We start from the raw sequence: 27,220 nt of genomic DNA, 5'->3' as shown, positions 1-27,220 counted from the left end.
ATTGACAGGGCTGTCCGTCCAACCTTAATGTTGGGGGGCAGGCAAAGAGCCCAAACGGCCTTTTCATGAAACCTTATCCACAGGCGGAATGAGGTTTCATGAAGGTTTTATTTAAATTAATAAATAAATTTTGCTCAATTCATAAACATGGCCCAGCTCATGGGGGCATGTCTGAATAATTTTAATCTTTCTTTTTTTCAAAATTTCAATGTGAACTTAACCTCCCTGAGGCAGCTCTGTACCCTCAGCGAGATTTCTGTGCTCTTTCACGCGCATGCCCGCCCACAGAAAATGGCGGCGCACAGCTGATCGCAGGCAGCAATCGGCTCCACGCCCGCCTGTACCTGATCCTGACCGGCCTGCCCGACAGGCAGGAGATTCTACTCCTGACCTTTCAGTCAGGAGTCCATCCAGACTCCCCAGCACCAAGGTTCACAAACAAAACCTAAATGAACCTGGCATCCTTTCTACCTTTCTTAACACACAAATGTATGGATTCAATTTTAAAATTATACATTGTTCCTAAAGCTAGCATGCAGTTATGTATTCATTAGTGTGAGGTAAGCGTATGCAAATAGGGGTTCGATGTTCTACAAATAAGTAGCAAAAAACGAGAATAGATCAACATGTAGGCGTTTCCCCAAGGCAAAGCCAATAGGTTTGGTGATGAAGTTATTTCAAGATTTCACTTTCGCAGCAGTTTACAGTAGATGGTTTTTGTATCTAGTGACCAGTTATGGGTGACACCCTAGTAAAAGGATGAGCCTTTGTCTTGGAAGTTGAAAACATTCGATTTCCCTCTGGATTTTGGGAATAGGGAAATCGACTAAGGCACGTACTTTGGCTTCGCAGGGTAGCACATTTCCCTGTCCCACTACATGTCTCAGTTAAGTCCCAAGGTCTTTGCAAACTCATTTTTTGCCAAGTTCACTATAAGGTTTTCCCTTTTTGGACATAGGAACACTGCCTCCAGGTGGTCTCAGTGGTCACTTAAGGTGGTCATCCTCCAAAATTCTATAGACTGCAGCCATGTAGATATTCAGAGCAGTAGGTCCTAATCATGCTCCCTGGGACTGAGGGTAGTACACCGAGGACTTCAGCTGGGTTATTCCTAAACTGCATACAACCTCCTAAAACACTTGGGACATGAAGTTGGCTCCCTGATCCAATTGGATCTTTCTCGGCAGGCCGTACCTGGTAAAGAACTGTATCAGCCCTTCGTTCACGGCCTTGGCTGTGATTTTCTTGAGGGGAATGGCCTTGGGGAATTAGGTGGATAAATCCATTATGGTGAGGGGGCATTGATAGCCGATCTGGGCTTTGGGTAGAGGCCCCACACAGCCAATCAGTACTGGGTCAAAGGGTTCACCCACTGCTGGAATGGTTTTGAGGAGGAGCAGTTTAATGATGGCCTGGGGTTTCCCTGGCCAGCATGGCAGGTTTTTGCAGTACTCAGCCGCAGCGGACCAGAGGCAAGGCCAGTAAAAGTGCTTGCTTATGGGGGCTAAAGTTTTATGGATACCCACATGTCCAGCCATCCAGATAGCATGGGCAATTCTTAGAATCTCCTGACAGTATTTTGGGGGTACTACAATCTGGTGGAGTACTGTCCGCTCCTCATCCACAGGTCTCCCGCGGGGTCTGCACTTCTGCATTGCTACCCCATCTCGCAAGTAGTAGGACTCAGGGACCTGGGTGGCTTCTGCCTCAGAGCGGGCAGCCTGTGCTATGCACTTTACTTCAAGGTCTGCCTGCTGTGCTTTAATCAGGGAGGCTTAGCTGAGCACTTCCTCCCCTTCAGACAGGCTTTAGAAAAAGGTCTCTGCTAACCAGGCTTCTGGCTCATCCAGCTGGGGCACTGGTTCCCTCTCGTCTAAGCTTGCCCATCTAGCTTCGGACTGGGTCACCTCACAATCGGGAATGATCCCTGAAATTTCCTCCTGCAGCTGTTCAGTTTCCTTTTTTTTTCGCTTAGCTGGTGTAGAAGTATAGGGGATGCTATCACCTTACTGCCAGCCAAATTATTCCCAAAAAGGGAATCTATTCCTGTCACCAGCAGTTCAGGGACAATTCCTACAATCACTGGACTGGAGACTAGGTCATACTGCAGGTGGATCCAGTAGAGGGGGAACACACATGTATCGACCTCTCACTCCACTGATCAGTGCCTTGGCTTTCAGGGATGACTCAGCGGAAGGCTTAGGTTTTTTTTCCAACAGCAAGGATTGAGTAGCTCCGATGTCCTGAAGCAGTACAATGGATTTGTTTGCATCCTGGGAAGGGTGCGGGCACAATGTTCCTGACAGGACAAAACTCCGGTAGTTCTTGGGGATTTTGTCTGGCTCGACCACACATAGGGCAATACCCTCAGAGGGGCGAGTTTTTGCAGTGAGGGTCCCTGTCCGATCTGTTGCACAAACTACTGGGGTATCCTCCTTGGGTCTACTCTTGTGGAGCCCTACAAGAGCCACGGGCTTCCCTTTTAGCTTCCAGCATCCCGGTCTGGAACGTCCTATTTTGTTATAGTGGGAACATATCAGTCTCCAGGTGTTCTCTTTTCAGGCTTGGGGAGGACTTCTTGCACCCACTGCTCCTCTAAGTTAATTCTGAGGTTGATGGGCATGCAGCTTTTAAATTCCTCTAGCAATATTAGCTCTTGTAACCCATCATAGGTGCACTGTATTTTTAGAGTGGACCCATCGGTCAAACGTAATTTATTTTAGCGTTTTGAACTTTAGGTAGGTCTGTATGGGCTTCTTATGAGCATTCTGGAATTGCTGGTGATACGCCTCCAGGAGTAACACATAAGCACTAAGGATGGCAGCTTTGGTCTGTTCATAACTAACAGACATTTCAGGAGTCAGCAGTAGGCTTCTTAGGTCTTTCCTGTCAACTGACCATGTACCATAAGGGTCCATATTTCTGATGGCCATTGTAGCTCTCCTGCTACCTCCTCAAAAGTGGTGAAAAATGATTCCACATCACTCTCTTCAAATATGGGAATGAACCTAATGTTTTTAAGAGCTTAAAAACTTGGTTCTGAGGTAGGGGGATTTGGATGGTTTTCAGGTAGAGGTTTTCCCTAGCAGCTTCCATCTGTCTGAATGCTCTCTCTTTCTGAGCCTATAACTCCATTTCCAATTTTCAGATCTGGAAAGCCCTTTCCTTCTCCCTTTCTCTCCTCCCTCTCTCTCTCTCTCTAGCTTCTGAAACTCTAACTGTATTTTAAGCTCTTCCAGTCCTATTTTGAATTCTGGTTTCAGATTCTAACTCTTCATCTATCTGTTCGGGTTGTGGACTGAGGTCCAAATGCTCAAACAGCATCTTGAATAACTCAGTTCTTTCTATCTTACTGGCTAGTTTTAATTGTGCCCCTCTAGCTAAATTCTCAGCCGTTCTGGGCTTAGTCACGCTTTGGTTTCACCAATCAAGCCTCCCTGTTGTACAAACATCCATGCATCGAAATTTACCATTTTGCTCTACTTTTAGGACATGGGAATTTGTTGCAGTGGTTTAATTTTTTAAAAGGTTGTTCCAGCTACTGAACTTTCCCTCTTTGCTTCCAATTGGTTCCTTTTAGTATCAGATTCAACTAATTTCTTAAACTTGGTCAAATTAGGCTCGTTTGAAATGGATTTGATCCCAGAGGAGCCCCCAATTTCTGTTACAGATAGGGGAGAGAGGCAAACCTGAACTCTTTTGTTTTCTCACCGTCTGTCCATAAGCAGAGCTATTTTAGTTTTTTGAAATAGTCTGTGCCGGTTTCCCCCAACCTCCTGGTTGTGAGGTGAATTTTAAAGTGACTTGCAGCAAACGCTCTTTAAGGTTTAAATTAGAAGTATTGTTTATTCATATATTCAAACCCGGCTGATGGTCCTCACAACTACACACATGCACACAAGAAATAGATGGGAAAGAAAAGAGTTTTACAACTATGAATAACTTTTAAAAAATGAATCAAAGATATGGATATTAATTCACATGCATGTCAGAGTCCAGTGAGAGTTCCGTCGTCTAAGAGTTAAAGTTCAGGTGGGTTCAACTAGCTAAAAGTAGGACTTGCAGAATTCCTTCAAAGGTGGTGATGGTGCGGTAAGATGAGGTTGGTATCCAGAGACTTGGTCCATTCCATTGTGGAGATGAAGTCTTGCCTTCACATTGGGGATACCCTCCATCGTATTGTATGGCACTACCACTGCGCTAAATGGGATAGATTTCGAACAGATCTAGCAACTCAAGACTCGGCATCTATGAGGCGCTGTGGGCCATCAGCAGCAGCAGAATTGTACTCGAACACAATCTGTAACCTCATGGCCTGACATATCCCCCACTCTACAATTACCAGCAAGCCAGAGGATCAACCCTGGTTCAATGAAGAGTGCAGGAGGGCATGCCAGCAGCAGCAAAAGGCATACCTAAAAATGAGGTGTCAACCTGATGAAGCTATAAAACAGGACTTCATGCATGCCAAACAGCATAAGCAACAAGTAATAGACAGAGCTAAGCGATCCCACAACCAACAGATCTGCAGTCGTGAATGGTGGTAGGCAATTAAACAACTCACTGGAGGAGGTGGCTCCACAAATATCCCCATTCTCAATGATGGAGGAGCCCAGCACAGCAGTGCAAAAGATAAGGCTGAAGCATTCGCAACAATCTTCAGTCAGAAGTGCTGAGTGAATGATCCATCTCTGGAGGTCCCCAGCATCACAGAAGCCATTCTTCAGCTAATTCGATTCATTCCACATGATATACAGAAATGGCTGAAGGCACTGAATACTGCAAAGGCTATGGGCCCTGACAACATTCCGGAAATAGTACTGAAGACTTGTGCTCCAGAACTTGCCGCACCCCTAGCCAAGCTACTCCAGTGCAGCTACAACAATGGCATCTACCCGGCTAAGTGGAAAATTGCCCAGGTATGTCCTGTACACAAAAAGCAGGGCAAATCCAACCCGGCCACATCAGTCTACTTTCCATCATCAATAAAGTAATGGAAGGGGTCATCAACAGTGCTATCAAGCAGCACTTGCTTAGCAATAACCTGCTCATTAATGCCCAGTTTGAGTTCTGCCAGGGCAACTCAGCTCCTGACCTCGTTACAGCCTTGGTTCTAACATAGACAAAAGAGCTGAGCCCGAGCTGAAGTGAGAGTGACTGCCCTTGACATCAAGGCAGCATTTGACCGAGCGTGGATCAAGGAGCCCTAGCAAAACTGGAGTCATTGGGAATCAGGGGGAAAACCCTCCGCTGATTAGAGTCAGACCTAGCACAAAGGAAGGTGGTTGCGTTTATTGGAGGTCAGTCATCTCAGCTCCAGGATATCATTGCAGGGATCACTCCAGGTAGTGTCCTAGGCCCAACCATCCTCAGCTGCTTCATCAATGACCTTCCTTCCATCATAAGGTCAGAAGTGGGGATGTTCACTGATGATTGCACAATGTTCAGCACCATTCGCGGCCCTTCAGATACTGAAGAAATCCATGTCCAAATGCAGCAAGGCCTGGGCAAAATCCAGGCTTGGGCTGACAAGTGGCAAGTAACATTCGCACCACACAAGTGTCAGGCAATGACCATCTCCAACAAGAGAGAATCCAACCATCGCCGCTTGATGTTCAATGGCATTACCATCATTGAATCCATCACTATCAACATCCTGGGGGTTACTATTGACCATAAACTGAACTGGACCAGCCATATAAATACTGTGGCTACAAGAGCAGGTCAGAAGCTAGGAATCATGTGACAAATAACTCACCTCCTGCCTCCCCAAAGCCTGTCCACTATCTACAAGGCACAAGTCAGGAGTGTGATGGAATACTCCCCACTTACCTGGATGAGTGCAGCTCCAACAACACTGAAGAAGCTGGACGCCATCCAGGACAAAGCAGTCCGCTTGATTGGCACCACATCCACAAACATTCACTCCCACCACTACCGACACACAGTAGTAGCAGTGTGTACCATCTATAAGATGCACTGCAGGAATTCACCAAGGGTCCTTAGACAGCACCTTCCAAGCCCACGAAGGACAAGGGCAGAAGATAGATGAGAATACCACCATCTGGAAGTTCCCCTCCAAGTCATACACCATCCTGACTTGGAAATATAGCGCCGTTCCTTCACTGCCGCTGGGTCAAAATCCTGGAACTCCCTTTCTAACAGCACTGTGGGCATGCCTGCACCACATGGGCTGCAGCAGTTCAAGAAGGCAGCTCACCACCACCTTCTCAAGGGCAACTAGGGATGGGCAATAAATGCTGGCCCAGCCAAGGAAGTCCACATCCTGTGAGTGAATTAAAAAAAATCTCTACAGACAACGGCAGGTATCTTTCAGGGAACCCTGTTTTGAGGAGGTTTGAACTTGAGGTAGGTTTTTTGTCAGCCTGCCAGTCCTGCTTTATGTTGACAGTCTGGATGTTTAACAGCAAGCTGCCTTGAGAGTCCAGGAATGTAACATTAAAATTCCAGAGGAGCTAAGGTTATGTGGCATTTCCCATTGAGGAGTCAATTTCAGGTAAGCTATCAATTTCTATGCCTCTGGTCAAAATCCATTGTAGCACTTTAGGAAACCGATGGTGGATATTAGCACTTCCACAGGTAAAGTGAGTTTTGATAACTCTCTCTTTGTTATAAGTCCAAGCTGGAAAGAGAGACCATCTGCTGCTCTTTTGTTTTATTGATTGTAATGGGTCCACACAGTGATAGGTTTAAGATTCCATAAAGTTGAGGGTTGAGCTTTGTCCTGTAATTACTGTTGGAAGTTTCCAGAACTGTAGCCAACTTGCAAATCATGTGACCTGTAGCAGCCATATTTTTGGTCCAGCAAAATCCATTTTGTAAAGAAGCAGAAAATAGGATTTGATTTAAACAATTTATGATTTCTTTCATGTCTTATGGACATGACAAAGTGTATCTTCAACAGCATTCTCATGGGAACACCACCATCTACAAGTTCCCCTCCAAGTCACGCACCATCCTGTCTTGGAAAATATATTGTGATTTCTTCACTGTCACTGGGTCAAAATCGTGAAACTCCCTCTGTGACAGCAGTGCAACATATGGACTGCTGTGGTTCAAGAAGGCAGCTCACTTTCACCTTCTCAAGAGCAATTAGGGATGGATAATAAATACTGGCTTTCTCAGTGACACACACAACCTGTGAATAAATAGATTTTAAAAAATGGAAAAGATAGAGGACACGGCCTTTGTGGAGTTTGGTTGAAGACAGCATTTCAGACAATACCCCATCAGCAGCTTCATATTAGTGAGTGTGGCTTCCAGAATGAGAATACTAACTTGATTGACAAAGGCACTATTATTAGCATAGATGACCTTCTGAAAACTAGTCATGGACCATTATTAACCGTATTCCTTGATTAACCAGCGCTTCTTAAAGGAGGAGCTGGTCTAGTGTTTCTTGCCCACGAAGCTGAAATCTCCATCATACAAAATTGTACCTGTAGCAGACAATAGAGAGCAGAAGCTGGCCAATAAGAGAAAGCTAATTCAAAATAAGAGTCAGAATTTGGCATCAAACTCAAATGTTCTGACTGGAATTTTATCATCTATTGCTATAGATTAAGATTTTTTGTTACAGAATTGCCTCAGCAATAATATGCAATGTTTTTATCATTTTTAAAAATTCATTCATGGGATATGGGCTTCCCTGGCTGGGCCAGCATTTATCGCCCATCCCTAGTTGCCCTTGAGAAGGTGGTGGTGAGCTACCTATTCATAAAGCTGCTTATTCATAAAGCAGACTCAGTTACTAAGGTTTACATTTTGCTGACACAAAAGCATCCTAACGTTCAGTTTGAAGATGGTGAAAAAATGTGAAGATTTTGTTCACTGATGGCATCGTTGAGAGTTTGTATGACATTGTTTAAACCAACTGTCAGAGATGAGACAAACAATAGAGATAGGCTTTTAACCATAAAGTGAAGTTGTTATCTAAGAAAGGAGTCTCTGTTGTTTGTGCTTTTCAAAGCATTTTGTAATGCATGATATTAATAAACTGTCAAGATAATATAAATTCTTAAGAACACAGTCTAAATATTTTAGTCAAGCTGTGGGGGTATAGAACCTTTTGAAATATTTCCCTGATCCGTCATGAAGTTACAATAGCTATTTCAGCTAATAAAGAAAAAAATGATTTAGTGCAAGTTAAAGCTTTGTAGTTTTGCTTTTTATATTGTCCAGTTCTTTATCATCCATCATCTGACTGTGAACCAAGGGGTAGATGTAATGCTTCAAAGGCATCTGGAGACAGCAGAAGCTATAATGTGTTTATCTGAAGGATAACGAAGATCCCAATGTTATTTCAGCAGCCTCCCCCAGCCAGCGATAGATAATCAAATATTGTGTTCCAAATACATCATCTCAATGGATTGGGCACTGTCATGACATTTTAAATAATACACCCCCTCAGGAATTTAATATGCAAGATTATAATGAATTGCTTTGTGCTTGCAATTAATTCTGCTTGAAATAAAAAGGAAGTAGATTGCAAAATATTTTTGTTGTAGGTAACGAAGATAATTTTTTGATAGCTGAGCAATGAATTTTCTGTATCAGGAAAACGATTTGGCATTTTGACTTTTGGTAATACTGTGAAAGGGGTGAGATCAGATAAGACATCTTTCTCGACATTCATTTCCATTGACTCCAAAACGTTCAAAATCTTCTGGCACTTTTTGAAGAAGGACAGGAATACTTCTTTCAACCAACGGCTAAATAACATTGTGCAACCTAGCATGGGAACATGACTGCCAGGGTTATCTCCAGAACTTTAGTTTGTGCATTCCAAAAAGTGATTAATTTTCAATGAAGTGCATGGAAAGGTCTCCCTGAGGCATGATAAGATGATGTGTAAATGCACGTGTTTAATTTAATACTTTGACTGTGGTAAAGTAAAATAAATATTTAAAGTTAGTGTCATCAGTTCTGTAAAGTAAGAGAGAGTTCTAGAGCATGTAAATTTTGCTTTTCAATCCAATGCTTTACGCAGGAAAGCTTGGTGAATAAGCCAAAACAAAAACAACCTAATGGAGTTGTATTTCTGCATGGATTCTGCTGCTGGTGCACTGTAACTTCGGCCATTTTTCTGGGGTTTCTGCAGCTCTTCCCTTAAAGCTATGGCAAACAAGCAAGGGAATCCCAGTGGAAATTCATCTCTGGAAAGTGCCTGAAAATTCTGATGAAAAGAGGTAAAATGGTTTTCTCTGCTTTCCAGAACTTGCAAATTCTGATGCCAGTTTATGAAATAGCCAAGGGTCATGATGAACAACAATGATGACAGCTCTTCGCCTTGTTATACTGATAAAATGCCAAAATGTTCCTTTGAAAGGGTAGCTTTTGGCAGGACAACTGCATAGAAGGTCAAACTATTTTTAACAAAGCTATAATTATTTATATGAAGGTGAATCTATTGTCATACCTACATGGATTTAATGATTGCAATTAGCAGTATTATGTGACATCCAGTTCTTGACCATATATTATGCATTTCCCAATGTTGTAGAAATCCAATGGCATAATATCATGTAGCTCATGCTTTCTGCTTATGTAAATCACCTTTGCATTCTTTCTGCTTTATAAACAAGTAAAATAATTTTAGATTTACACACAAGACAACATTATATGCAGAGGGGAGCTTATTGGATAATCATGGCTGCATTGCCTGCCATTTGTTGTCTATTGGATAGGATCAACTACCATATGGCGCAAAGTGTTGGAAAATTCCACCCCAACTGTAAATGAAATTTTATTTTCCAAATAGGTTTTAGATATCTATGCCAGTCATCTATTTTCACCCAGTAGAAAAAAGCAGTTTGGACCAGTGCTCTTATTTCCCAGTTTTTACTGGTGTCCCATTTTAAGGTATACGAGACCAGTTCAGGCCAGTATTCTTATTTCCCAATTTTTACTGTTTTTTCATTCAGGCCCAGACTCCGGAGCATCACAAGCAATTATCCCTCCAGCCAGTGCCTGTCATATTTCTGCAGAAAACTCACATGACAAGAAAAACCTTATGGACAGTAGACCTCAAGTAAGTTGTGGGAAATGGATTGAAGTGGCCAATGGAGGGAACCTGGGCTGAGGATTTGGGGGGAAAGAGCCTCATGGCTCCACAAAATGGTTACTTCTTAAAAAGAAGTATAATAAATCCCACCATTAGTTGGCAGCTGCAGGGGCTGCTGAAGGATCATGAGTGTGATAGGTCCTGACACTTGCCCTGCTTACACAGTGATTTTTCAACAAGTGTTAGACTGCTAATTAGCATAGTCAAGGGGCTTAACTGTCTTTTTTAGTCACCCGCCCATGATGCCTAATTTTGTTTTTGTTCATTCACGGGATGTGGGCTTTGCCAGCATTTATTGCCCATCCCTAGTTGCCCTTGAGAAGGTGGTGGTGTAAGGGGTGGTGGGGTGTATCAACTTCACCTCTGACTTCTGAGTGGTCCGAATCGCTCCCACTTCCTGGGTTCTAGACTTTGGACTTATTTGGGGGTTGTGACAAAGTGCAGCAGACAACTGGTTTTGGTACAAGAAAAGAAACTGGGTTTATTAAAGTCACAAATGAATTTATAACATTAGGATTACACTGACATTATACAGACCTACAAAGTACACTTAGTTAAGAATGGGGAACACAAGGCATAATGAGGGAAAATCACGCTACTAATCCCCTTACCCTTGTCCCACCTCCAAAACCTAACTAAATTGAACTAGGAGAGTTCAGGGATCATGCTCACCAACCAGGGTTCCTTGAAAGTTCGAAATCTAGCCAGGTAAGCCGGTTGCAGTTTTGGGGTACGCTCTTTGTGTCCTCTGGGGCCTGGTCTGTGGAATCTGCGAAGGTTCTTCAGTTGGGTGGGGGGCGCGGTTGTGGGTGGACGATCTTCATGGAGGGCTGCAGCTGTGGCCTTGTTGTCTTCAGTTGAGCCTGCCACCCCTTGCCCCTCGCCGTGATGTTGCCTGCGGGCCCGCAAACCTCCAGATCTCCTTCCTCCGCTTGGATCAGCACCCTGCTTAAACTACTCACTGCCCAAAACTGCTCACCCCTCCTGTGTTCTCTTACCCTTCGTAACTGCTGGCCCAGTTATACTGTTTTTTTGAATTTCTTATCTGAAACCAAATCAAGGTTAGTTCTTTGTCTGATTTGGGCTTCTTCAGGTGATTGTTGTCTCATTGTTTTTAATGGGCTCGCATGATGTTTATCATTGTCTTCCTGCCCCCGTAACTAGTCTTGAACTGAAAGCCATTGTATATGTGAAGTATTGATAAGTTCGCATAATTGCATTGATTGCAGCCTTCCTGCCTTAGTAGTTAGTAACGATTATTTATGCAAGATTTTGATGGGCTTTAGTTTCGTGTAAGATGAAGTCTTTCTCTGGGTTGATTGTTTTAAAGGGAAGAATGCGTATTCTGTCTCCTCTCATCCTAGCCTCCTGTCTACAAGGTTCTACACTTAACCCAGAAGTTGGGTCCTTTGCCATAAAAGTCCAAAAGTCGTATCCTTGTTGATGATATGAAAAATGTGGGAATTTTGAGAACTCTTCAGCCCCCCCCCGCCGTGATACTTAAATCTTGCTTCAAGTATCATACGGGAAAAAAAAAACAAAATTCCCAACCCTCCATAGTTAATCTTCCTCTGTAATTACCTTCTAAGATTTCATCACACATACATTCCCCATTCTTTAAAATGTGGTGTACGTAAGCATGCAAAGGCAAAATACAATTATTTACATACATCCAAACATTAAGGGGGTCCAACACCCCACTTGGTGCACATACATCTTTATCAAAAGAAAACAACACGTAAAAGCCTTTCTTAAAAATAACCGAACACAAAAAAACAACAATCTTTATTAAGGAACACAAAAAAATATATATATGAAAGATTCAAACAGGTGTATCTCTCTCCACCTTAGCATAATGCTTCTTCCAGGTCCTTTCGTTTTGGAACTCTAGGATTTTGCCTTTTCCCTTGCACTGAGAGCACAACAGGTACAACACTTCCCAGCTGACAAACCACGAGGATGTGGGAAGCCATTCTGACCCATGAAGGGACCTCAATGTTTTCGAAAATGTCCCACCAGGGTGGGACTGTGATACCTTGAATCTCTCCCTCTATGTCGTGTGTTTTCTGTTCCAAAGTATAGAAATACTTTTGTGATAACACTACAGCTTTTAGTAGTTTAGTGAGATGTTTTAGTTGAGGGGGAATTTCATAACAGATGTGTGACAGAGCTCTGCAGGTTGGTAATGTTTTCCCTAACAGTGAGGTGAACAGTGGAGGGTTCACGAATGGGGACAATCTGTTCTTGGACCACTTGAACTTCTGCCTCGGGTTTAAAACAAAAACTGCTGTCACTTATCGGACAACGGATGTGCTGTCCAAGCTGGTAGTGGGGCGCACTTGTGGTGACACAATATGTCCCACCCCCTATATATGCTACCGGTGGGGGACCATGGCCTTGTGCCATTACCTCCATGGTACAGTTTATAGGCCGTGCACCAGCAGTTTTAAACCCGCACTGTGGTCTGGAATAGGTGTTCAAGTGCTGGGGACACAGTACTACGTGTGCACCCCAGCTCCGGCACCCAGAGAGGTCTGTACCTGTCACCATGTGCTCCCACTTTATGACGTAAGGTGGAACCGCTGCGAAACGGACATGTGCACCCCCTTGAATGACTCCAATGTTCTCCCCCCTATTTACCGGTGCAGGTCGGGCTGTCCCACCCATGACCGGCATCCTCACTACTATACCCATGATGGTGTGGTTGGAGCACCCACAATCTACTGGGACAGGGTAGGCTTCAGCAGCTAGGCAGAGCTGACATGGGTTTAGTGAATTCTCAAATGGGTGGAGGGCTGCGAGGTGCTTGTTGCTGATCCAGGAGGGGACTAAACCTTGCTTTAAATCCTCCAGGTTGCTGCGGCCCTCGCCCAGCAACCATGCCCCGTACAGCACGCACACCTCATTCTGTGCAGCCTGGACTGATGCATTCCTATCCTCTCGAATGAGTGCATTCAGTGTTTTGGCGTGCCTTTCCAACTCAGCAATAATCTCCTTTAAATGGACCGTCATGACCTGGTCCTTGTGTAGCTCTGAGCCTATCACTGTGTTCTCCTCTGTTAAGATTTTTAGTAATTGTGTTTTTAAACCGTTTATTTGTGTCTGCAATTCTATGTCATCCAGACTGTTTATCACAGAGGACCCTGTATTATATGCTGTGAAAACATCATTCCAGGTTCCCCTTCTTTGTCTCCCCACATTGCTAAAGTGCTCAGTGTGGGTAGTGTACAGTTCTGTTTTGTCTACATTGGCAAAATCAAACTCGTAGAATTTCCTGAACATTTCTCTTAACAGGGCCTGGTATAGCTGTTCTGTCTCCTTGGGGCACCAGGTAAGTGTGCCTCTGTGAGGTTTAGAATCACGGAAGCTACCCCCTGGTACAGCACCTTTTCGGTCGGCACTAGTACCAGCCCATTCCCTGGTCCCTTGGTGGTGACAGGGCTCTTCTCCATATGTGTCCTTACTGTCGGGGCCATGGGCAGGGGCTTTTGGGTGCGTGCCACGAGTTCAGTGGCCTTAACTGAGGCTGGAGAGGATGGGGTTATGCAAGTGTGTAGGTGCGGATCCCATTCCACCCCCTTCCCCTTGTCCAGCCATGCTGTGGAAAAGATAATGGATACGCCCATGGGGCATGTCTTCCGCGATCCCCACATGCAGACATAGATTCCCTGTTCTGATTTCCACCACTTGTCCCAGCACACGCTCACCCCCTCCACGGTTCCCGGTAATGGTCCGATGGGTGTCGATCCCCAGTCGCTCCCAGTCAGCTGTACCGTCCCCCATGTCTCTGCTCAGCTTCCTGAGCCACCACCACCTTCCCAGGGGAATCTGTCCTCTGCAGGTCAGGCACACGCGTTTCCCCTCAGTGACCCCGACCCGTGTGGCCATAACCTGTATGCTGGGGCAGGGGAGGGAGGCCTCCCCGTAGGTGAACCCGGTCTGACTGGAGTATCGGGTGGAGTTAGATCCCAGCCACCCTGGCCATCTTCCCACATGGGAATAGGTAGTGATCTCCTCCATGTCACCTTCGCTGCCCCTCGCAGTCACAACCGGTGCTCTCTCCCCTGAGCACCCAAAAATGTGGGAGTCCTCCACATCACCTCGCCTCCCAGTGGCCATTCCTATCAGGGCGAGTAGGAGTATGCCCCCCATCCTATCGAAATCCTTTCTGTAGGGAGACATAACATCATTTCGCCAGGTCCCGAACAGATTCGCTGGCTTGGGTAAAGCATAGTCGAGTCTTGCGACCTTGACTCAATACAAACACTCTTAAACAATAATACTTAAACTACCAACCACCTTATTTAAAATTTAACTAAAACACCCAAACTTAACAGTCTCAAAATTAAATAACAGAAACTATGTACATCCACCGCCGGACGGCCAGGTTAATCCCTGTTCAGGCTACAGCACACTACTCCCTTCGGTGTGGCCGCCCTGTCCTGTACCTTTGGTCCCTCGCAGCCTGCAGCTGCTGGCTGGGGACCTCTGCCCTCAGATCGATCCCTGACTTGAGGAGCTGCCCTTTTAAACTGGGGAGCCGGTGACCACGGTTTCTTTGGCCGTGGTGTTCGTGGGGACCTCCTAGGGACTCTGGCTGGTGGGGGTTTTCTGGCTGGTGGGTCTTCAACCTGAGCCACTGTCCCCTCTTGTGCGGCCTGTGGAATCCACTGCCGCTGGCTGGGTATTTCTATCCTCAGGCTGTACCTCTTCTAAACCTGTGTCAGGGGCAGGTAACTCTCTGCCCTCAGCTCCCACCTCACCTGAGTCCCAGATGAGCGGGGGAGTGTCCCAAATGGTGGGTGGGATGGCCCTTCCCTTAAAACAAGCCACTGCACCTGCTTGTGCAGTCTGTGAGTTTGCTCCTGCTGCAGGCTGAGGATTTTTATCCTCAGACCTTGCCCCAACTGGCTGTTCCTTTCTCTCGGATTTAAACAACTTACATTGGTTAATGTGGAACCATTTGGTGCGCCAAGGCAGCTTTATGGCGTATACCATGGGGCTTGCCTTATCTACAATGCTGTCGGGCCCCATGTATAATGGTTCTAGGCTGCCTACCCGAGCAAAATTCCCAACCATAACCTGATCCCTTATCTCCAACTCGTGGTGCGTACAGGGTTCTAGCAGCAGTCGGTTACTCCGATGCTGTTTTCCCATGTTGCTAGCAGCCTGCCAGTGAACCTGTTTAAGGTGTTCAAACAGATTCCTGATGAAGCTGTCCCAGTTCACCTCTCTGAGCTGACCCCCGTGAGCACCGGGGCTAGCACCTGGGTGAGGGTCCGCATAACCCTACCAGTCATGAGCTGGTGTGGGGAATACCCCGTGCTTTTTGACTGGCTGGCTCGGATCCCCATTTGGATCAACAGTAAGACTTCTACCCACTTTCTAGGTGAGTCTACTGTCTCTTTCCTCAGCCTTTCTTTCAAGGTTCTGTTCATCCTCTCTACAATCCCTGAGGACTGTGGGTTGTATGCAACGTGCCATTTCCCCTCTATGCCGAGTACCATAAGGGTAGTCTGCACGACCTGCCCAGTAAAGTGGCTCCCTTGGTCGGACTCCACGTACTGTGGTAGCCCCCATTGTGAGAACATCTCCCTGACCAGGCTCCTGGCTGTACTCAGTGCTGTTGCTGTTCGGCACAGGAAGGCTTCTACCCACTTTGTGAACACATCTAACAGGACTAGGCAGTACTTATAGCCTCCCTGGGTGGTGGGTAGGGGCCCGATGTGGTCGACCTGGATCGACTGCCATGGTCCCTCTACCCTCATGATGTGTCCCATAGGTACCTTCCTTTTGTGCGGGTCAGGGTTGTTAGCAGCACACACCAGACAGCTGGCACAGAACTCGCAGACATCTTCCCTGAGTCCTGGCCACCATCCTGCCTGTTCCACCTGCTGCCAGGTGGTCTCAGGCCAGGGATGCCCCGCTCCTCGGCCCTCATGGGCCAGTTGAAGGAATTCCCTCCTGTGCTGCTGTGGTACTACCCATTGCTCTCCCTTAAACAGCAGGCCTCCCTTTACAGAGAGGGCTGCTGTGCTGTAAGGGCCCTCTACCCTTTTGCCTTCTGCCACTGCACTGAGGACTGCCTTGAGGACGGGGTCTTGGGTTTGGACCGTCTTAAGGTCCAGGGTTAAAGCTACCCCTGCACTCCCCCGTGTCCCATTCCTGCCCATGACTGCTGCTATAGGACGGGACCCATATGGGTCCTAGAAAATGCCTGTGTGGGCACCCTCCTTAGTTAGCATGTCGGCCTGCCGGTTGCCCTCACTCCGGGGTTCTGCGGAGGAATGGGCTTTCACCTTATGGATGAAAACCTCCCCTTCCTCCCCCACTGCTGCTAAGATTTTCTCCAGCAAGGGTTTCACTGTGAGGGGTCTCCCGTCAGCGGAGGTGTATCCGCGGCGGGACCAGATGGCCAGGTACTCCGCACACGAATTGCATGTGAACATGCTGTCCGAGCAAATCGTGTATGGGGTAGGGAAGATCGCGGGGTGTGTAACCGCGTGCACTACCGCGGACAGTTCAGCCTGCTGGGCGCTCATGGTGCTGGGGAGCCTAATTGCCCGGGCAAGGTTTGCCGCTGGGTCATAAACTCCACACCCCGTGAGTCGCTCACCAGCAGATACTGTGCTGGAGCCATCCACATAGATTTCACGGTATCCCGGCCCGTAAACCTATGTCTACTTCCCAAACCCCTTCTATAGAACACCGGTGGGCTGTTCCAGGATATCCCAGGTTAGCTGCGAGCTTTGGCTTGCAGAGCCCTTTTACTTTTAGGTCCATCTGTGAGAGAAGCAGGGTCCAGCGAGCAAAGCGGGCACTGCTCACTGTCACATCCTTGATTCTCCCGTCCAGGAGCATCTGGGTGGGCGTGTGATGGGTGAAGAGGGTGATGGGAGAGGTGCCTGTGAAGATCAGCGATCTTTTCACAGCCCAATGTGTGGCCAAGAGGTGCCTTTCACAATTGGAGTAGCTCTTCTCCGCATCTGTGAGTATCCTGGAGGAGTAGACTACCGGTCTCAGCTTGCCATGCCGCTCTTGGAGCAGCACAGCACTCAGGCTGTCCCCGCTGGCTGCTGCCTCCAGGAAGAACTCTTTCCCTCCATCTATGGCCCCTAGAGCTGGTGCGGTCTGCAGATCTTTCTTGAGCCTGACAAATGCTGCCTGGCACCCCTCATCCCAAACCCACTCCATTCCCTTATGCAGGAGTCGGAGCAGAGGGGCTGCTGTGGCCACATAGTCCTCAATGAAGTCTCTACAGTACCCGGTTAGCCCTAGAAACGATCTCACTCCCGTGACTGTGTTGGGGTCTGGTAACTCCTGTACTGCTTCCCGTATAGCTTTATCTATGGCCCTTTCCGCAGCGCGTATTGTCAGGCCCAGGAATTTCACCTCCTGCTGGCCGATCTGCGCTTTCTTTGGGTTCACTTCCTGCCCGAGCAGTTCCAGCAGTTTGGCCAGAAGTGGGCCATGCTCCTCTCTCGAATCGGTGAATAGGAGCAGGTCATCCACGTATTGTACCAGCCGCCTGGGCTGACTGAGGCCCTTTAAACTGTTTGCCATGCATTGGTGAAAATGCTGGGGATATCGTGGAAGCCCTGAGGCAGACAGTTCCAGGTGTACTGTTGCCCTTTAAAGGTAAAGGCAAACTTGTACCGATCCTCTCTCCTTAAAAGGATGGACCAAAACCCGTTGGAGATTTTCAGCACCGTGAAAGTGGTTGTGGATGCTGGGATACTTCCTATCAGGTCAGTAACTGCTGCTACCGTGGGTGCACAGGCTGGGATGTTACTATTGAGCACCCGATAGTCCACTGTGGCCCTCCAGGAGTTGTCCGGTTTTCTAACCGGCCACAGGGGAGAGTTCACGTGGGTGGCTATCGGTCTCAGGACCCCCTATTGCACTAAGGAGGACATGGCTGCTTCCATGTCTGGCTCCGCTTCCCTGGGGAAGTTATATTGCTTTTGAGGTCAGGCCATAGGGTCCCCATCTACACTCGAACCCGTTGACCCTCCCACAGTCATGTTTGTGTGTGGCAAATGTGGCTAGGTGGGCTCGCACAAATGCCTGGAACTCCCTTTGGGGTATTACTGACCATGAGTTTGAGGTTATAACCCTCTTTAGGCTTCATGGTGCACAGGGTCCTCTTCCCCTGTTTCCCTGGGATGAGTACTACTCCACCTTCCTTTCCTGTTTTTGCCCCCCATAGGCAGTGATTCCTCAAATCCACTAGGATCCCGTGGCCTACAATAAAGTCGGCTCCCAGGATCCCTTTTCCACCCTCCACTTCCCACTTCATTAGGATACAGGTCCACTTAGAGCGGAGTGTTCCTAAACGAATGGTCAGCGAGATGGAAAATGAGCCAGCCTGTTCTTTACCTGTGAATCCTGACAGACTGTATGGGACCCCGTTAGATAGAGGTGAGGTGGTGGGGTTAGCTGAATGGATCACGGTACATGATGCTCCTGTGTCCAACAGATAGGTCCCCTTTACCTCTTCTACCTCCACCTCAACGAGGGGTCTCTTCCATAAGTCGTAGGTAAGAGAACACAGGTAAACAGGCTGCGCTGGCTCTAGTCAGGGTTGTGGGTTAGATGGGGCTGATGGTCATGGCTGCTACCTTCCCTGGGCCAGTCAATAGGGTTCTCATGGCATCCAAAAATGACTCGACCATGGCGGGAGGGATTCCTGTCTCTGCCTTTTGGGCTGGGGTTGAGGAATTCTTTCCCTTGTTATCTTTCCAAGGATTCTTACACTCCTTCCTCCAGTGTCCATTCTTCCCACACCCATAACAGTTGAGCTTTGTGCTGGAAGGATTATTCCCCTCCTGATGCCACTCCTTCCTACCCTGGCTGGGTTTCATTTCATGCACTATCCCTTTAGGTGGGTGTGCATCAGTTCCTTTACCATTACGGTAAGCTATGATCAATTGTCTGATCACTGTGAGTTCGGCAGTCATGGGATTCTTTGGGTCAAACCACATTGCTGCCGCGGCCCTGACCTGTGGCAAGCTGTCTCTCTATCTGCTTCTGGCAGGGGCCATGGTCTGCATCCTCAAACCCCTGTGCGCTCACTATCTTATAGGCTGCCTGTAAGCCTTTTGCTTTCTCCTCCTGCTCTCTTACTTGTCTTGCTAGATGGGCATTCTTTTCCCGCAACCTCAGCTCATTGTTCTTGGCCTCGGTGACCTGACACTGTAAATATTCCTGCTGGGTCTTATGCTCCCCCACTAACTGCACCCTTTCCTGGTTCAGAGCCTACAATGCTAGCATTGACCCCCGAATCTCAGCTGCCTGTGCTTCAACGAGCCTGTCCAAAAGCTGGATCTGTTTCTTGAAGCACATCAGCCAGACTGCCTTTTCTATGGATTTTTTATGATCCTTCCCTTCTGTCCATTTAGCTGCAGCATCTACCGGATGCCCAGCCTTTAACAGATTAGTGACCCATTTTTTTCTATATTCACCTTACTGAACACATAATTTGAAAACCTCTCTTCCATTACAGTTCTCTCTTCCAAATCAGTGTCCACTGCATCGCATCCCTTTTGCCAAGGTCCTGCCGTGGTCGCCATTATGTAGGGGAAGGTGGTGTGTGTCAGCTTCACCTCTGACTTCTGAGTGGTCCGAATCGCTCCCACTTCCTGGGTTCTAGACCTTGGACTTATTTGGGGATTGTGACAAAGTGCAGCAGACAACTCGTTTTGGTGCAAGAAAAGAAACTGGGTTTATTGAAGTCACAAATGAATTTATAACATTAGGATTACACTGAGATTATACAGACCTACAAAGTACACTTAGTTAAGAATGGGGAATATGCGGCATAACGAGGGAAAATCACGCTACTAATCCCCTTACCCTTGTCCCACCCCCAAAACCTAATTAAATTGAATTAGGAGAGGTCAGGGATCATGCTCACCAACGAGGGTTCCTTGACAGTTCGAAATCTAGCCAGGTAAGCCGGTTGCAGTTTTGGGGTACACTCTTTGTGTCCTCTGGGGTCTGCTGTCCCCACGTGGTCCTGGTCTGTGGAATCTGCGAAGGTTCTTCAGTTGGGTGGAGGGCGCGGTTGTGGGTGGTCGATCTTCGTGGAGGGCTGCGGTTGCGGCCTTGTTGTCTTCGGTTGAGCCTGCCACCCCGTGCCCCTCGCCGTGATGTTCCCTGCGGGCCTGCAAACCTCCCTGCTTAAACTCTGCTTCAACTGCTCCAAAACTGCTCACCCTCCTGTGTCCACTTCACCTTTGTAACTGGTGGCCCAGTTATACTGTTTTTTTCAAATTTCTTATCTCATTCTAAATCAAGGTTATTTCTTTGTCTGATTTTGGTGGGCTTCCTCAGGTGATTGTTTTTAATGGGCTTACATGGTGTTTATCGTTGTCTTCCTGTCCCCGTAACTAGTCTTGAACTGAAAGCCATTGTATATGTGGAGTATTGATGGGTTTGCATAATTGCCTTGATTGCTGCCTTCCTGCCTTAGTAGTTAGTAGCGATTATTTATGCAAGATTTTGATGGGCTTTAGTTTCGCGTAAGATGAAGTCTTTCTCTGGGTTGATTGTTTTTAAAGGGAAGAATGTGTATTCTGTCTCCTCTCATTGTCTGGTTCCAGGCAACAATCCACACTGCACTCAACAAGCCCGGGTATGTCCAGTCCCAGGCCTTCATTGGCTGCAGGGTTCTACACTTAACTCAGCAGTTGGGTCCTCTGCCATAAAAGTCCAAAAGTCATATCCTTGTTGATGATATGAAAAATGTGGGAATTTTGAGAACCCTTCAGTGGTGAGCTGCCTTCTTGAACCATTACAGTCCCTGTGATGTAGGTACACCCACAGTGCTGTTAGAGAGGGAGGTCCAGGGTTTTGACCCAGCAATGGTGACGGTGAGTGGCTTGGAGGGGAACTTCCAGGTGGTGGTGTTCCCATGTATCTGCTGTCCTTGTCCTTCTAGAAGGTCGTGGTCGTTGGTTTGGAAGGTGCTGCCGAAGGAACCTTGGTGAGTTGCCCCCTAGGAATTTAATCATGGGATCAAAGCCTGTTCAGAGTGGGCTCAGATTATCCCACTGCTAAACTGGTGTGCTTTGCACCCATTTTAGGTCAGAAAAACAGGTACAATATAAAGAAATTTCTACAGAAAAGATTCTTTGTACTACAGGGTCATACTTTTCCTTCCATCACCTGCATAGTATGAAAACCTGGAATTTGCCACATGTCTTTTCCTATAACTTTAGCAGAAGATCAGAGCAGCCACCAGAAAAATTGCATAAATGCAATTATAGTATTGTTCCAGGCCGTCTGCAGCTCTGAAGGCAAGATAGGCCCCTGCGGAAATTCAAACTCGATGGTGTTGAAGTAAAAGCCCCTTTCCTACCCATTAGTCTTAATTCAACTTGGTGGCTACTACATTAACCTAACCACTTCAATGTAATGAAAGAAGAACTTTAAAATAGTTAAAAGGCCTGGCTAATGTACTAATCCTTGAAACACCACTGACAAATTATCGCGTTAAACTGTGACATAGAGAGAATGTGCGAACCAGCCGAAACTTTCTCTTCGGGGAAACTTTTCCCCCCATTAGGGGGGTTGTGCGGGGGCGGGCGGGAGCGGGTGCGAACCCGATCGGCGCCTCTGATCGGGTCCGCGCCGCCATTTTAAGTGGACGGGCCAATTAAGGTCCGCCCAGTGTGACATTCGCCCGGAAGCGCTGAGCACTCCCTATGTGGGCAAGTGGGGGGGGAATTCCCTGAGTCGGGACCTGGGCTCTTTCCCACATGCGCACGAAAGAGCACAGAAATCCCCCTGAGGCACAGAGGTGCCTCAGGGAGATTAGTTTATGGTTTAAAATTAGTTAATAAAGAAAAGAAAATATTTTAAGACATGTCCCCTCATGTGAAACTGTCACATGAGCTGGGACACATCCATTAATTTTATTTAAAAATTTTCAAACACTTTAAAAACGTTCATGAGACCTCATCCCGCCTGTGGATGAGGTTCCATGAAAAATCTGAAGCCTGCCTGGGCTTTTCGCCTGCCCATCAACATTAAGGTTGGACAGGCAGCTCAGATCAATGATTTAATTGATTGTTAAATGGCCTTAATAGGCATTTGACAGTTCACCGAAGTGGAAATCTAAATGGCGCACGGTGATATCGAGGCACATGCCCGACACCATCACGTGTCATTTTACGCCTCGGCGAGCGGGCCCTGCCCCCGCTCGCCAAGCCGAAGACTCTGCCCTTTGTTGCTGGAAAATTACATCAAAGATCGTGGCAGAAAAAGAAAAACCTTTCAAATTTATGAGTGGTGTGAAGAATAAAAAAGGTATCTTGTTTATAAACATATGCGCTGCAGCCTGGAGATGCAGAGTGAATGCTTCAGCTGAAAAACTGTAATGACATTTCAGGGCTGATTTATCTGCTTCAGGGTCCAAGGAAACTTTGATCCAAGATAAATCAAATTCTAGGTTAACTTTGAAGGACCAATTATAGGCTATTTTAAAGGACAATTTTATTATTGGCTTGCCAGGCTAAAGTACTGTTTTCTCCTAGTCGTTTTATAATATTAACATTAATGGTGCATTCCAGCATCTGTGAAGTAATTTCTAGATACATGGGATTCTTTGACCCCAATATAAGTTGGGATTCAATGTTAAATATGGCTTTGATTCACATGGTTATCACAGGATAACAAACATTTGTTGTTTTACTGTCTAATATAATCAAACTGATGAGGATATCAACTTCAAAAATCGAGTTGAACTTCAAAAGGGAAAGCATTCTTATGGCCTCAGGACTTTCTTGTGATCTTCAAGTTTCTATTCATCATACTCTGTTACAATTCAATCTGCCTCCGAACAATGTTAGGATTACAGCAAAGGTTGGTTTCCATAGACAGACCCTATTCCCCTTTCATCTGAAACCAGCAACTACTGCATGGAGTAAATGGATTAACATCCCATAGCATTGTCATGTGCTCTTCCACCAAATCACACAGCTCGCCTACCTCACTCACTTATCATAAGAACATAATAAATAGGAGCAGGAGTAGGTCATTTGGCCCCTCATGCCTGCCCCGCCATTCAATAAGACCATGGCTGATCTGCCCCAGGCCTCAACTCCTCTTTCATGCCAGCTCCTCATACCCCTCAACTCCCTGATATTTCAAAAATCTATCTACCACCTCTTTAAATACTTTCAGTGATCTAGTCTCCACAACTCTCTGGGGTAGAGAATTCTAGACATTCGCTACCGTCTGAGAGAAGAAATTCCTTCACATCTCAGTTTTAAGTGTCCCCTTATTCTGTAACTATGTCCCCTAGTTCGAGGTTTCCCCACTAGTGGAAACATCTTCTCAACATCTACCCTGTCAAGCCCCCTCAGAATCTTGTATGATTCAATAAGATCATCCATCATTCTTCTAAACTCTAATGAATAAATGCCTAACCAGTTTAGCCGTTCTGGATAAGTCAACCACTCCCTCCCAGGAATCAGTCTAGTGAATCTCTTTTGAACTGCCTCCAATGCCAGTATATCCTTCCTTAAATACAGGAACTAACACTGTACACAGTACTCCAGGTGCGGCCTCACCAACACCCTGTACAGTTGTAACAAGTCTTCCCTATTTTTAAACTCCAACCCCCTAGGGCCAAAATTCCATTTACCTTCTTAATTACTTGCTGCGCCTGCATGCTAACTTATTGTGTATCATGCACAAGAACACCCAGATCCCTCTGCACTGCATTTTTTTGGAGTCTCTCTCCATTTAAATAATAGTCTGCTTTTTGATTCTTCCTACCTCACACTTTCCTACATTAAACTCTATCTGCCAAGTTTTTGCCCACTCACTCAACCTGTCTATATTCCCTTGCAGATTCCTTATGTCCTCATCACAACATGCCCAACACATATTTTTGTATCATCAGCAAATTTGGATATATTACACTCTGCCCCCTCCTCCAAGTCATTAATATAGATAGTAAATAATTGAGGCCCTAGGACTGATCCTTGTGGCACTCCGCTAGTTACATCTTTCCAACCTGAAAAAGACCCATTAATCCCATCTCACTGTCTTCTGTGTGTTACCCAGCCCTTAATCCATGCTAATACATTACCTCCAATATTATGAGCTCCTATCTTGTGCAATAGCCTTTTATGTGACACTTTATCGAATGCCTTCTCTAAATCCAAATACACTACATCCACCAGTTCCCTTTTATCAACTCTGCTTGTTATATCCTCAAAGAACTCTGCCAAATTTGTCAAACATGATTTCCCTTTCACAAAACCATGTTGATTCTGTTTGATTGTGTTAAGTTTTTCTAAATGTCCTGCTATTTCTTTCTTATTAATGGACTAGCATTTTCCCAATGACAGATGTTAGGCTGACTAGCCTATAGTTTCCTGCTTTTCGTTTCCCTCCCTTCTTGAACAGGGGCGGCACATTAGCAGTTTTCCAATCTACTGGGACCCTCCCAGAATCTAGTGAGTTCTGGAATAATTAGACCAATGCCTTCATTATTTCTGCAGCCACTTACTTTAAAACCCTTGGATGCAGGCCATCAGGTCCAGGTGACTTGTCTGCCTTTAGTCCCATTTATTTCTCAAATACTTTGTCCCTTGTGATAGAGACTGTCACAAGATCTTTCCTCCCATTAGTTCCTTGCTTATCTCATATCTTTAGGATGTTTATAGTGCCTCCACCATGAAGACTGGTGCAAAATATTGGTTTAAATTATCTGCTATTTCCCTGTCCCCCATTATCAATTCTCCAGTCACATCCTCCAAGGGTCCCATGCTCACTTTAGCCACTCTCTTTCTTTTTATATACCCATAGAAGCTCTTGCTGTTTGTTTTTATATTTCTTGCCAATTTACTTTCATAATCAATTTTCTCCCTCTTTATTAGCTTTCTAGTCATCCGCTGCTGGTTCCTAAAAAATTCCCAATCCTCTGGCCTACAGCTAGTTTTTGCCGCTTTGTATGCCTTAGTTTTTGATTGGATACTCTCCTTGACCACCTTTGTTAACCACGAGTGGTTCATCCTTCTCATCCAGTCCTTCTTTTTGACCAAGATAAATTTTTGCTGAGCATTATGAAATATCTGCTTAAATGTCTTCCACTGCTCATCCACTGACCTTCCCCTTAGTCTATTTTCCCAGCCCGCTTTACACAACTCTTTCTTCATACCTCTGTAATTGCCTTTATTTAAGTTGAGGACACTGGTTTGAGAGCCGAGTTTCACGTTAACCTGCCAATCTGATTTGTCCAGTCAATACGCAGATTAAAATCACCCATGACAATTGTAGCACCCTTCTTACATGCCTCCATTATTTTCCAATTTATACTTTGTCCTACAGTGAGGCAGCTCTTCAGGGGCCTATAGATGACTCCTACCCGTGACTTCTTCCCCTTGCTTTTCCTTATTTCCACCCAAACTGATTCCACATTAAGATCTATTGCACCTATATTACTACTCGCCATCCCACTTATACTTTCCTTTATTAACAAAGCTACCCTACCTCCTTTTTCTTTTTGCCTATTTTTCCAGAATGTCGAATACCCTCAAATATTGAGTTCCAAGTCTTGGTCACCCTGCAACCATGTCTCTGTAATAGCCATCAGGACCCAAAGACTTGTCAGCCTGCAGCTCCATGAGTTTGCTCAGGACTGCTTCTTGAGTGATTGTAATTTCACTAAGTTCCACTCTCCCCTCCACCTCCCAATTTATAGCAATTACTAGAATATTTTTTGTATCCTCTACACTGAAGACAGAAGCAAAATATTTGTTCATTTCATCTGCCATTTCCTTATTTTATACTATTAACTCCCCATTCTCACCCTCTAGAGAATCAACACTCACTTAATCTACTCTTTTTCCATTTAATTACCTATAGAAACTCTTGCTATCTGTTTTTCCTAACTAGCTTCCTCTAATAATCTAATTTCTTTCTCCATGTTAACCATTTAGTCATTCTCTGCCATTCTTTCTATTCTGACCAATCATCTGACCTGTAAGTCATCTTTGCAGTTATATGCTTTTTTTGTTAAGTTTTATTATTTCCCTGAATTCTTTAGTTAACCATAAATGATGGGTCCTCCCTTTAGAATCTTTCTTTATTGTGGGAATATAATTTTTCTGAGTATTCTGAAATGTCCCCTTAAAAGTCTGCCACTGCTTCTCTATTGATCTATCCCCTAGCCTAGTATCCCAGTTCACTTCAGCTAGCTCAGCTTCCATGTCCACACAGTAGCCTTATTTAAGTTTAAAATACTAGTCTTAGGCCCACTTTTCTCCCTTTCAAACTCAATGTAAAATTCAATCATATTATGGTCGCACTCCTCATCCAGTCTACTACTGCCAATCTGATTTTTCCAGTTTGTATGTAGATTAAAGTCACCCGTGATTATTGCCATCCCTTTATCACACCCAATATTTATTCTTGTGTACTTTGTTCTACATTGTACCTACAGTTAGGGGGGCACTCCCACTAGTGACTTCTTTCCCCGATTATTCCTCATCACGACCCAAACCGGTTCTACATCCTGATCTCCTAAACCAAGATCATATTTAACTATTACACAAAAGCCTTCCTTTATTAACAGTGCTACCCCTCCACCTTTACTTAGCTTCCTATTCTTCATGAAGGTCATATACCCCTCAATATTCAGGACCCAATCTTTGTCATCTTGCAGCCATGTCTCCGTAATGGCTATCAGATCATATTTATTTACTTCAATGTGCACTATCAATTTGTTTACTTTGTTATGAATGCTATGCACATTCAGATACAGAGCCTTTAGTTTTATCTTTCTGTTATCTTTGTGACATCTAGTCTTAATTCTTTGTGCATGCTTAGATTTTTCTTTTTGTCCTTTCTTGCCATTATCCGGTCCTCATTCCCCATGTTACTATTTTCCTCTCTTACCTTGTCCCTATTCTTTGATATACCAGATCTTTCCACAGTTGATCCCTTGCCCCTACTCTTTAGTTTAAAGCCCTCTCTACTTCCCTAGTTGTGCAGTTTGTAAGAGCACTGGTACCAGCCCAATGGTACAGTCCCTGCTTTCCTCAATACTGGTACCAGTGCCCCACAAACCAGAACTCACTTCTCCTACACCAGCCTTTGAGACATGTACTCACCTCTCTA

The sequence above is a fragment of the Cetorhinus maximus genome, chromosome 5 (assembly GCF_964194155.1).
Source record: "Cetorhinus maximus chromosome 5, sCetMax3.hap1.1, whole genome shotgun sequence".
Classification (NCBI taxonomy): domain Eukaryota; kingdom Metazoa; phylum Chordata; class Chondrichthyes; order Lamniformes; family Cetorhinidae; genus Cetorhinus; species Cetorhinus maximus.
The sequence above is the reverse complement of the archived record's forward strand: the minus strand, read 5'-3'. Positions refer to the sequence as shown.